This window comes from Lupinus angustifolius, chromosome LG11, assembly GCF_001865875.1.
Source record: "Lupinus angustifolius cultivar Tanjil chromosome LG11, LupAngTanjil_v1.0, whole genome shotgun sequence".
NCBI classification, from domain to species: Eukaryota; Viridiplantae; Streptophyta; class Magnoliopsida; order Fabales; family Fabaceae; genus Lupinus; species Lupinus angustifolius.
Window position 1 is genome coordinate 19,817,158 of NC_032019.1, and position 9,886 is coordinate 19,827,043.

Consider the following 9,886-nt stretch of genomic DNA (forward strand, 5'->3'; position numbering starts at 1 on the left):
GAGCATGAGCTATCCATCCAAGGATTGGATGCTTTTGAGTTCCAAATGAGAATACAAAATTGATTTTTGCAACTCATTTGCCTTCTCCTTTTCTGCTCTTGAATTCTAAACTACAAATTACAAAACTTACTTGAAAATGAAAACTCTAAGCTAAGAAAGATTCCTAAATGAGAGAATTCTGCCTTCAAGTGTTTTTTGAGAGAATTTAGTGAAGAAATGCTCAATTACAATATGTTTTTCTCGAAGGAAATGGCCTTTATTTATAGGCATAATTCCAGCCCGCTGAGCTGCTGAGCTGGACTGCTCAGCAGTTGACCAAACCCTTCAGCATGGTTTGGTCCCTTGACCAAGTAGCTTAGTCACCTCCTTGTGCATGACTCATCCTAGTTGTGGGCTATGAGACCAGCTATTGAGAGCTACTTCTGAAAAGCCTATGGTGGGCTACTTTAGGTGAGGTCATGGATGACTTCATGGTTTGCTTGATGGTTAAGTCAAGTCTGGTAAGCACCGCCCAGCGCATCTGTTTCACCACTCTGTTGCCTGTTCAGCACTTCTGACCATGTTGACTGGTACGTGGCTTGGTGCTTGCTGATCAGGCCAGGAGTCTGGTTCTCTATTGAGTAGCATGGTTTGACCGCTGAGTAGCTTGTTCAGCAACTTGGCTTGTGCCAAGCTCGTGTCTGACCGTGTCAAGCATATTTCTGACTGTGCCAGGCCTAGTCTGGTGCTAGGCTGAGCGGCTAAACAGGACCGCTCAGTTGCCTGGTTGAGCAGTTTGGTCCAAGTCAGGCAGATGGCCAGGTCAGGCAGGTGGCCAGGTCAGGCAGGTCAGCTCAGCGGGGTTTGTTCCACGCTCAGCTGCCTGGTTGAGCACCTTGGTTTTCTTGACTTTTGTTGCTTTTTGACCATGAATCATTTCTCTTCTTTTCTTCATTTTATTTCCTACAAAATACATAAAAAGGCAATACAAACACAAATATACTAAATGGTGACATTTTATACAAAAAGTATTGTTTTAAGTTGGTTTTTCTCAATTATGCTTAAGATAAATGTCATAAAAGTGTATGATTTTTAGGTATGTTTGGCACTTATCATGAGGACAAATAACTTCTTTCTATCGCCAGTCATGTGCTTTGAGCAGCCACTATCCAAATACCATAAGTTGTAGGCGACTCTCAAATTATCCTACAAAACAGTTTTAGTTTATTAGGTACCCAATATTCTTTGGGTCCTACATAGTTAGTACCTTTCTCAACCTATCTAAAATGACCTAGGGATACACGATATTTTCTAATTATGCAAGTATTTGGTGTATGTCCATAGTTTTTACAATATGTACATGTGGCTTGATGTTTATGTATCCTAGATTTATTATTACTGTTTTCAAATGCATGGATACTTTGTTTTTCAAAGTTTATCTTAGTTGAGACACTTTGTTTCTTAGAAACATGGGTTTTTGAAAAGTCGAGACCTCTTCGGTCTGTTGAGTGTCTTTGATCATTAACGATATTTTCTAAACTTTTACTACTCTTGTTCATCTTATTAAGTTCAAGACTTAAAGTTGAAACTTTATTTTCAAGAATAATGCACTTTTGATATTGAAGATGATGAGGGTTTGTTTCTAAATGCATCTAACTCAGTTTTTTGTTTTAGAAACATTTTTGTGAGTTTAACATATTCATCGTGCAAGTCATTAAATGCAGTTTGTAATTCAGAAGAGTATAGTTGAGTATTATTTACCTCTTCAGAATCAGAATGATAAGATGCCATTAAGGAAAGATGTGATTGTTCTTCATTTTCTTGTTCAGAGGCGAAACTGGTATCATTGTCTTCCCAAGCCATGTAGGCTCTCCATCCAGTCCTCATTTCATTCTTCTCTTTGAAGGAGTTCTTTTTCAGGTTTGAACAGTCCATCTTCATATGGTCAGGTTTGCCACATTCGAAGCATGTGAAATTTTGGTTTGAAGTGGAGGCGTCATTGTTCTTGGTGATTTCCTCATTGTCCAGTTTTACCACTCTTGTTCCTTTTAAGGAACTTGTTGAACTTCTTTACAAGAAGACTCATGTCTTCCATCTCTTCCTTCTCAGATTCATCTTCTGATGATTCATATTTGTCTACTTTGACCTTGAGAGAGATATTCTTATTTTTCTTTTCTTGCTCTTCATGTTTGTGAAGTTGGCTGAGTTCTAATTCATGTTCCTGGAATTTACCAAACAAAGCAGCCAAAGACATTTTCGATAAAATTTTCTTTTTAGAAATGGTTGTTATCTTGGGTTGCCACATTCTGGTGAGTGATTTTAGAACCTTCAAGTTCAAGTCACTGTTTGATAATACCTTACCAAGTGCAATAAGGTGATCTGTAAGATGAGGAAACCTCTTTTGAAGATCCAGAATTTTCTCTCTAGGTTTCATACGAAACATTTTGTATTCCTGGGAAAGAGTGTTGAGTCTTGATCTTCTTACCTCCTCAGTTCCTTCATGTGTAGTCTCTAGAGTATCCCACATTTCTTTGGAAGATTTGCAGTTTGTTACTCAAAGAACTCGTCAATGCCAACTGTTGATGTGAGGATGTTCTTTGCTTTGAGATCATACTGCACCTTCTTTTTAATTCATCATTCCATGAAGATTTCGGATTTACTTCTCTTACGTTGTTGATTAAAGTGACGGGTTCATATGGTCATTCTTCAATTGCATTCCATATGTCCAAGTCTTGAGATTCTCTGAAGATCCTCATTCTGATTTTCCAAAAGTCATAGTACTCTCCAACAAAGCTTGGACGGCGGTTGATTTTGGAACCTTCTCCTAGGAATGATCTTGAGGCCATCTTTGATATAGGATCATATTTGAGAATATCTTACTCAAAAATAGCTCTGGTGCCAATTGTAAGACTAAGATTGCAACTAAGAGGGGGTGTATTAGTTGACTTAAAATTATGGCCACTTTTTCTGCAAAATTAAGAGTTAAGTGCAGCGGAGAAATTATGTAGAAAATTAACAGATAAAAATCAAGAGATAAAGGAGAAGAGAGTACACTGAAATTTTATATTGGTTAATCTTCATGTCCACTGAAGGCTACGTTCAGTACTCTTGCAGCACAAGAGATTTATTCACTAAATATTATGAGTTGTAATTATAATATCTCACCCTGAGACTTCTATGTACCTTACACACTCACTAATACTTATATCACTCTTCGAAACACCTTTTCCAAGTGACTCTATCCTCTTTCTTATCACATCCTTGTGAAAGAAAGTAATTTGCAATAACAATGAAGAGAATATACAACAATGGCAGGATTGCCTATACAAGTATGAAATGTAATATCACTGCAATCCAATAACTCTTTTGTATAATAAGTAATAATGCTCTTATAGTTTGTAAAACGTTTGAAACACTTTACTTAAAGCAACTCATAAAATTCACTTTCAAAGTTTAAGAACAAGTTGCAATAAATGCAGAAAAATGTTTCAGATAATTTTTCAGAATTAACTTGAAAGTTTGTGTAACAGTTGTGTGAGAGATATGTCTGTTTTGCACATGAGTTTCAATTCATTTAAATAGGCTTTCCAACCAGCCATAACACCTCTTAGAAAGGGTAGGAATTGATTGGAATGAAACCATTTCGTTTGGCATGAAAATCATTCACTTTGAAATCTGAAAACTGGTGCAACAGCTCTCAGTAATCGATTACAGGCTTCAGTAATCGATTACCCAAACTCGCTGTGAAACTGGCATTTAAAATTTAATTAGAGTAATCGATTACAGCCTTGAGTAATCGATTACCCAACTTTGCCAGAACTGAGTAACATGTTACCCATATACAATAATCGATAACCCTGCACAGTTTTTGTTCGATAATTGGTTTTCTCACTCATGTAACTTGTTACTTAGATCTAGTAACCTGTTCCACACTATTTTTGAAAATTGTTTTGTTTAAACTTGAAATGTTTCAATTTTCTTTAAAAATAGTTTGAGCATTACTACTATTATATATTCAAGAGTATAGGATAGAAGTACCTATTTAGACTTAGACTAATTTGTCTTGAAGCTTTGTCTTCTTTGTCTTCATAAGTATTCTTCCTTTTCTTTTTTTTGGTGATGTTGGTGTCTTCATCAAAACTGTGTGAAGATCAGGAGCAAAGATCTTCTTCACAGCTGAGTGGCAACAACTAGCTAGTGATGTTGGCACTGATCCTTCAACCGTCAATGAGAGTTGCACACCTGCACCTTACAACATTCTCATTCTAATTGTCATTCCTGAGGTAATTTAGTTAACTTTTTTTAAATTAGTTAACTTTTTTTAATTTAGTTGTTAACTAATTATATGTTTTAACTTACGTATAGAGAATCATTTTTTGCAAACTTTTCCTGGATACCCCAACTAGCCGAGTAATGGGTGTTGGGAAAGTGCACAAGTCGATCGATGTTATTCTGCATAATGCACGTATCCCACGCCATCATGTGAAGGTCTCGATTGACATTGTAGTTGATGATGATGTGTTGATGCCAATTCCTCTCGATGATGATATCTTCATAGTTGGAGGGGCTCTAGGCACTTTTGGCTTGGCCAGTAGACCTTGTTCAAGTAATTCCTTCTAAGGTATGATTTTTTACCTTATGCTCACTCATATTATATATATAATTGATCTATAATTATGTGGTTTTTATTTAATATTTCAGGAAAATATACATTCCACCCCCAGTAGCACCCAAAAGACTAAGTCATCTTCGGGGGATGTGAGCTCAAAGCCATCTACTAAGGATATGAGCTCCAAAAAGACTACCAACTACTGTACGCAGCAAATGGAGCATATACAGAAGTTGGGAGATGGTATAATAATTATATCAATTCTGAAGGAAGTCTTCGGGGATAATATTGATGAACATGTTTTACGTTGGCATGAGTGAAGTCTGTGATGTATATAAACGTGATTGTATAGATGCAAATGTTGTATGTATATATAGGAGGTAAATTATGTTTTCTTAACTTCTCACTTTTGCATGGTGATGTGTTATAATTAACTAACATTAGTGTTATATATATTAGGTACTTGTATGAAAATTTTATTTCGGTAAATAAGAAAAATGTGATGCTCATATCCCCACACCTTACTGCTTTGGTGTCGAGTTACAAAAATAAGATTGTGGAACAGAGAAAACGAATTACAGATAATCTCATCTTTCATAAAGAAGATGCAGATTTCTTTCTTGCACATTTTAATACCAGGTGAGCATTTTTTTAATTGTCTTTTATATTTCTTTCTTTAGTATGTTTGATGTGCTTAATATTTCCTAACCATGTACTTATGTTTTGTTAGGCAACATTGGGTTTTGGTTGCCATCAATCGGGTCAATGAAGAAATACACTACTTTGACTCATTGGCACATGGTGATCTTAACAAGTACCCCGCTACGAAAGATTTGTTTTCTAGGTAACTGGACTACTCATTTAAACTTTTAGTTACAGTTTCACTTTCCTAGTTGTTTAGTAATTGAGTACATTTTCTATTGTTTAGTATGGTGAGAGTTTATAGAAGCTATAATCGTGCTAGAAACAAGTTACCAAATCACAAAATCAAGTGGACTCATATAAAGGTATTGGCACAAATTATGTCAAACAATTATATGTATAATGTATTCATATTTCAACTAAGGTTATATTTATATGTTTACTTCATTTTATTTGTAGACCCCTTGCCAAACAAACCACGTAGATTGCGGGTATTACGTGCTAAAATTCATGAAGGAGATCATTCAGCAATGGCTAACTAATGAAATCAAGATTGTTGGCAAATCATATACAAATGATGAAGTCAACCATATTAGAGAACAATGGTCAAATTTTGTACTTAGTTTTGTTGACAAATCATAGCTAAATGTATAGTAGATTAGTTTTGCACAGATTGTAGCTTAGGGAATTGAATTAATATTCAATGTAATATATAGGATTTGGTCTACGTAATATATGTTTATGTAAACATTACAGTGTAATTAAAGTTCAATATATAAATTCAGTTAAATTCAATTGTGTTCATATAGTTGTCATTAGGTGTTTTTGTATGCATTCATTTTGTTGTTATGTTATGTTTCTGTATGCATTCAGGTTATTTTCTGTTGTATGCGTAACCGTGTAGAATTAGGAATAATGTTCTTCGACAGCCCTTTCTGTAAATGCGTTGTTGTTATACCTATACAACCGCGTTTTTTAACAATGTGTTGTTGATTACGTTAAATTCAAGAGCACATTCACAAACAATGTTGTTGATTACATTGAATTCAACAACGCATTCACAAAAAAGTGTTGTTGAATACTTATCTCTCATTTATTCTCTTTTACCTATACAACATCGTATTCGGTAAGAAGCGTTGTCGATATGATCAACAAAACTATTTCCTCTGCTCTTAATCGCTTAACACCATGTTTAATCGATTAATTGTTTGAATGTTATTTATTGTCATTATTAATTGTTCTATATATTTAATTAATTGTCATTAATCGAATGTCATAATCTAATTACTAATTTGATTTCATTAAAAAAATGAATTAGTAAAAAATTATTATATCTTCCATAGTGTTTCCTTAATATTGCGTTGCGGAACACTTACCTTCTTTATATTTGAATGGGGAGTTCTTCTATAGCGTTTCCTTAAGATTGCACTGTTGATTAGGTATCATTGGCAGTGTCATCTTTACTATGCGCTGTTGATTATGTATCATTGACAACGCCATCTTCATTATGTGCTATTGAAGATACTATCAGACCCTAAAAAATTAAAATGTTCCCGCATTCTCACATATTCATCAGCAATCCCAACACTCATTTACTCAGCAGTGAAACTCATTTACTCTCAAAATTGACCTCGACAATTATTCAACATCATCATCACTCACTCATTCAACACCAAAAATCATTCACTCATTCAACACGAAAATCATTCCACGCCGATTTTGAAAATCCTTCATTAGTTTAACCTTAAAATCATCATTCAAACATTCAAGACTGAATTGAAAGTGAGTTTTTCTTATAGTTATTTGCCTTTTTAATTACATTATATTTAGCTTGTATAGAGTGATTTCACTCATTTAGCTTGTATTGAGTTGGGGTTTCAGAGTTCTGACTCATTTAGCTTACATTATGAGTTAGAGTTCCCCCATTTTTAATTACATAATAATGCATTTTCTCTGCTTGGTGAACTTAACTCCAAACTTCAGGTATTTATGCCCGAAAAAGGATGAGTACCAATCGATTGACGAATGAGTATGAAGAATGAGTGAAATCATTTGTTAGGTTTGCAATTGAGAATGCTGAAAACCCTAATAGAATTGTATGTCATTGCTTAAGATGTTATTACTCAAACCGAATTACTCCAAATGAGTTAAAAGTTCATTTAGTGTGTCACGGTATTGATCAAAGTTACACATGTTGGACAAAACAAGGTGAGAAGAGAGACATTATGGATTGTGATGATGAGATGCATATGAAAGACAACTACACAAATGCATATGAAGACAATCGTTTTGAGGACATTGCAAACGTTGCCGAAGAGGATCTTCAGGATTGTCCTGGGATGTTTCAGTGGTTGATATGTGATGTTGACAAACCATTATATGATGTTTGTACTAAATTCACAAGAATGACAGCGATGTCAAGGTTGTATGAGTTGAAATCTGTTAATGGATGGACTGATGCACTTCTAAAGGGTATGTTGCCGCAAGATAATGTGCTTCCTTCTCCAACCTATGATGCAAAACAAATGTTATGCTCCATAGGCATGGACTATACTAGGATACATGCTTGTGAAATTATTGCATCATATTTTTTAATGAGTATGCTTCATTAAAGTTTTGTCCTAAATGTAATGCATCACGATATAAGAAGGAAGACTCAATTCCCAAAAAATTTGTATGGTATTTTCCCATCAAAGCAAGATTCAAGCGTATGTTAAGGAATGCCAAAGATGCAAAGAAGTTGACATGGAATGATGAAGAAAGGATTAAAGATGGCAAGCTTCGACATCCTGCAGATTATCCTCAATGGAGACAAATTGATCACGACTATCCTAGTTTTGGTCAAGAATCAAGAAATCTACGCCTTGCATTGTCAACGGATGGAATTAACCCACATAATGTTCAAAGTTGCTCCCATAATACATGGCCATTGATGTTGGTTATATACAACCTACCTCCTTCACTGTGCATGAAGCACAAATATGTGATGTTATCTATGTTAATTTCTGGACCTAAACAACCAGGAAATGACATAGACATATATTTGGCTCCCTTAATTGAAGACTTGAAGCAAATGTGAGATACATGCATAAATGTATATGATGTGTATAGGGAAGAAAGCTTCAACTTGAGGGCTTTGTTGTTCGACATAATCACTGATTTCCCTACATATGGTAATCTGTCTGGATATAGTACAAAAGAACATTTTGCATGTCCTATATGTGAAGATAATACTCATTCAATGAGGTTGGAACACTATAAGAAGAATGTCTTCCTTGACCATCGTAGATTTTTGCCTTCAAATCATCACTATCGACGATGGAGAAAAGTATTTGATGGAAACAATGAAGAAGGTTGTGTTCATTTGTCGTTGACAAGTGACCAATTATTTCAAAAGCTAAAGGGTTTGAATACTAACTTTGGTAAACCTTTTGCAAAATAAATTGTCACAAGTGGGTGGCACTTTTGCAAAATAAATTGTCACAAGTGTCCAATCTTCTTTGAATTGCCATATTGGAGTTCATTATATATGTAAGACATTTCCTCAATCTTATGCATATTGAAAAAAATGTGTTTGAAATTCTCCTTGGTATCTTACTCAATGTCCCTAGTAAGACCAAAGATGGCTTGAGTGCAAGGTTTGACTTGGTTAGTATGGGGATAAGAAAGGAATTGGGGCCGATAATGAAGGGAAAACGTACATTTCAACCTCCAACAGCTTATACTTTGTCGAGGAAGGAGAAAATGGAATTTTACAAATTTATTCATGGTGTTTAAGTTCCAGAGGGGTACCTTTCAAGATTCAGAACCTCGTGTCAATGAAAGACCTCAAGTTAAAAGGTCTTAAGTCTCATGATTGTCATGTACTTATGGAGCATTTCTTGCCTATTGGAATACGGTAAATTCTACCTAATAAAGTTTGAGGAACCATAACTAGGTTATGCTTCTTCTTCAAGGAAATTTGTAGCAAAGTGATTGACCCTGAGAAATTACCTGCATTGCAAAGACAAATTATTTTGACTTTGTGTGAGCTTGAAATGTATTTCCCGCCTTCTTTTTTTGACATAATGGTTCATCTAAGNTCTTGTTCGAGAGACACAACTATGTGGCCCTTCCTATATGAGATGGATGTACCCCTTTGAGCGTTATATGAAGATATTAAAAGGGTATGTGAAGAACTTATCAAGACTAGAGGGTTGTATTGTCGAGCGATAGGTTATTGAAGAAGCTCTTGATTTTTATACCGGATACCTTACCAATGGTGATTTCATGGGCATTCCAAAGCTGAAATATTATTAGGTGAATGTATTATTAGGAATGAAATATTGACTATAATAAGAACCGAATTGGAGCAAGCACACTTATATGTTTTACTTAATGCCGATGATGTTGAGCCATATGCTGAAACACACAAGGAGATGCTAAGGAAGTCTTACCCAAGTAAGAATGAAAATTGGATTTCCAAAGAGCATAATCAGTGTTTCATAAAGTGGCTAAAAATCACATTGATGAGGCGTTGAATATAAATGCACATTCGATTTCTGAAAGATTGAAATGGTTAGCCAATGGTCCAAGCATTCATGTCTTATCCTACACTGGTTACCTAATTAATTGGTTCACATTTTATACAAAAAAAACAAGATGATCAAAGTAAAA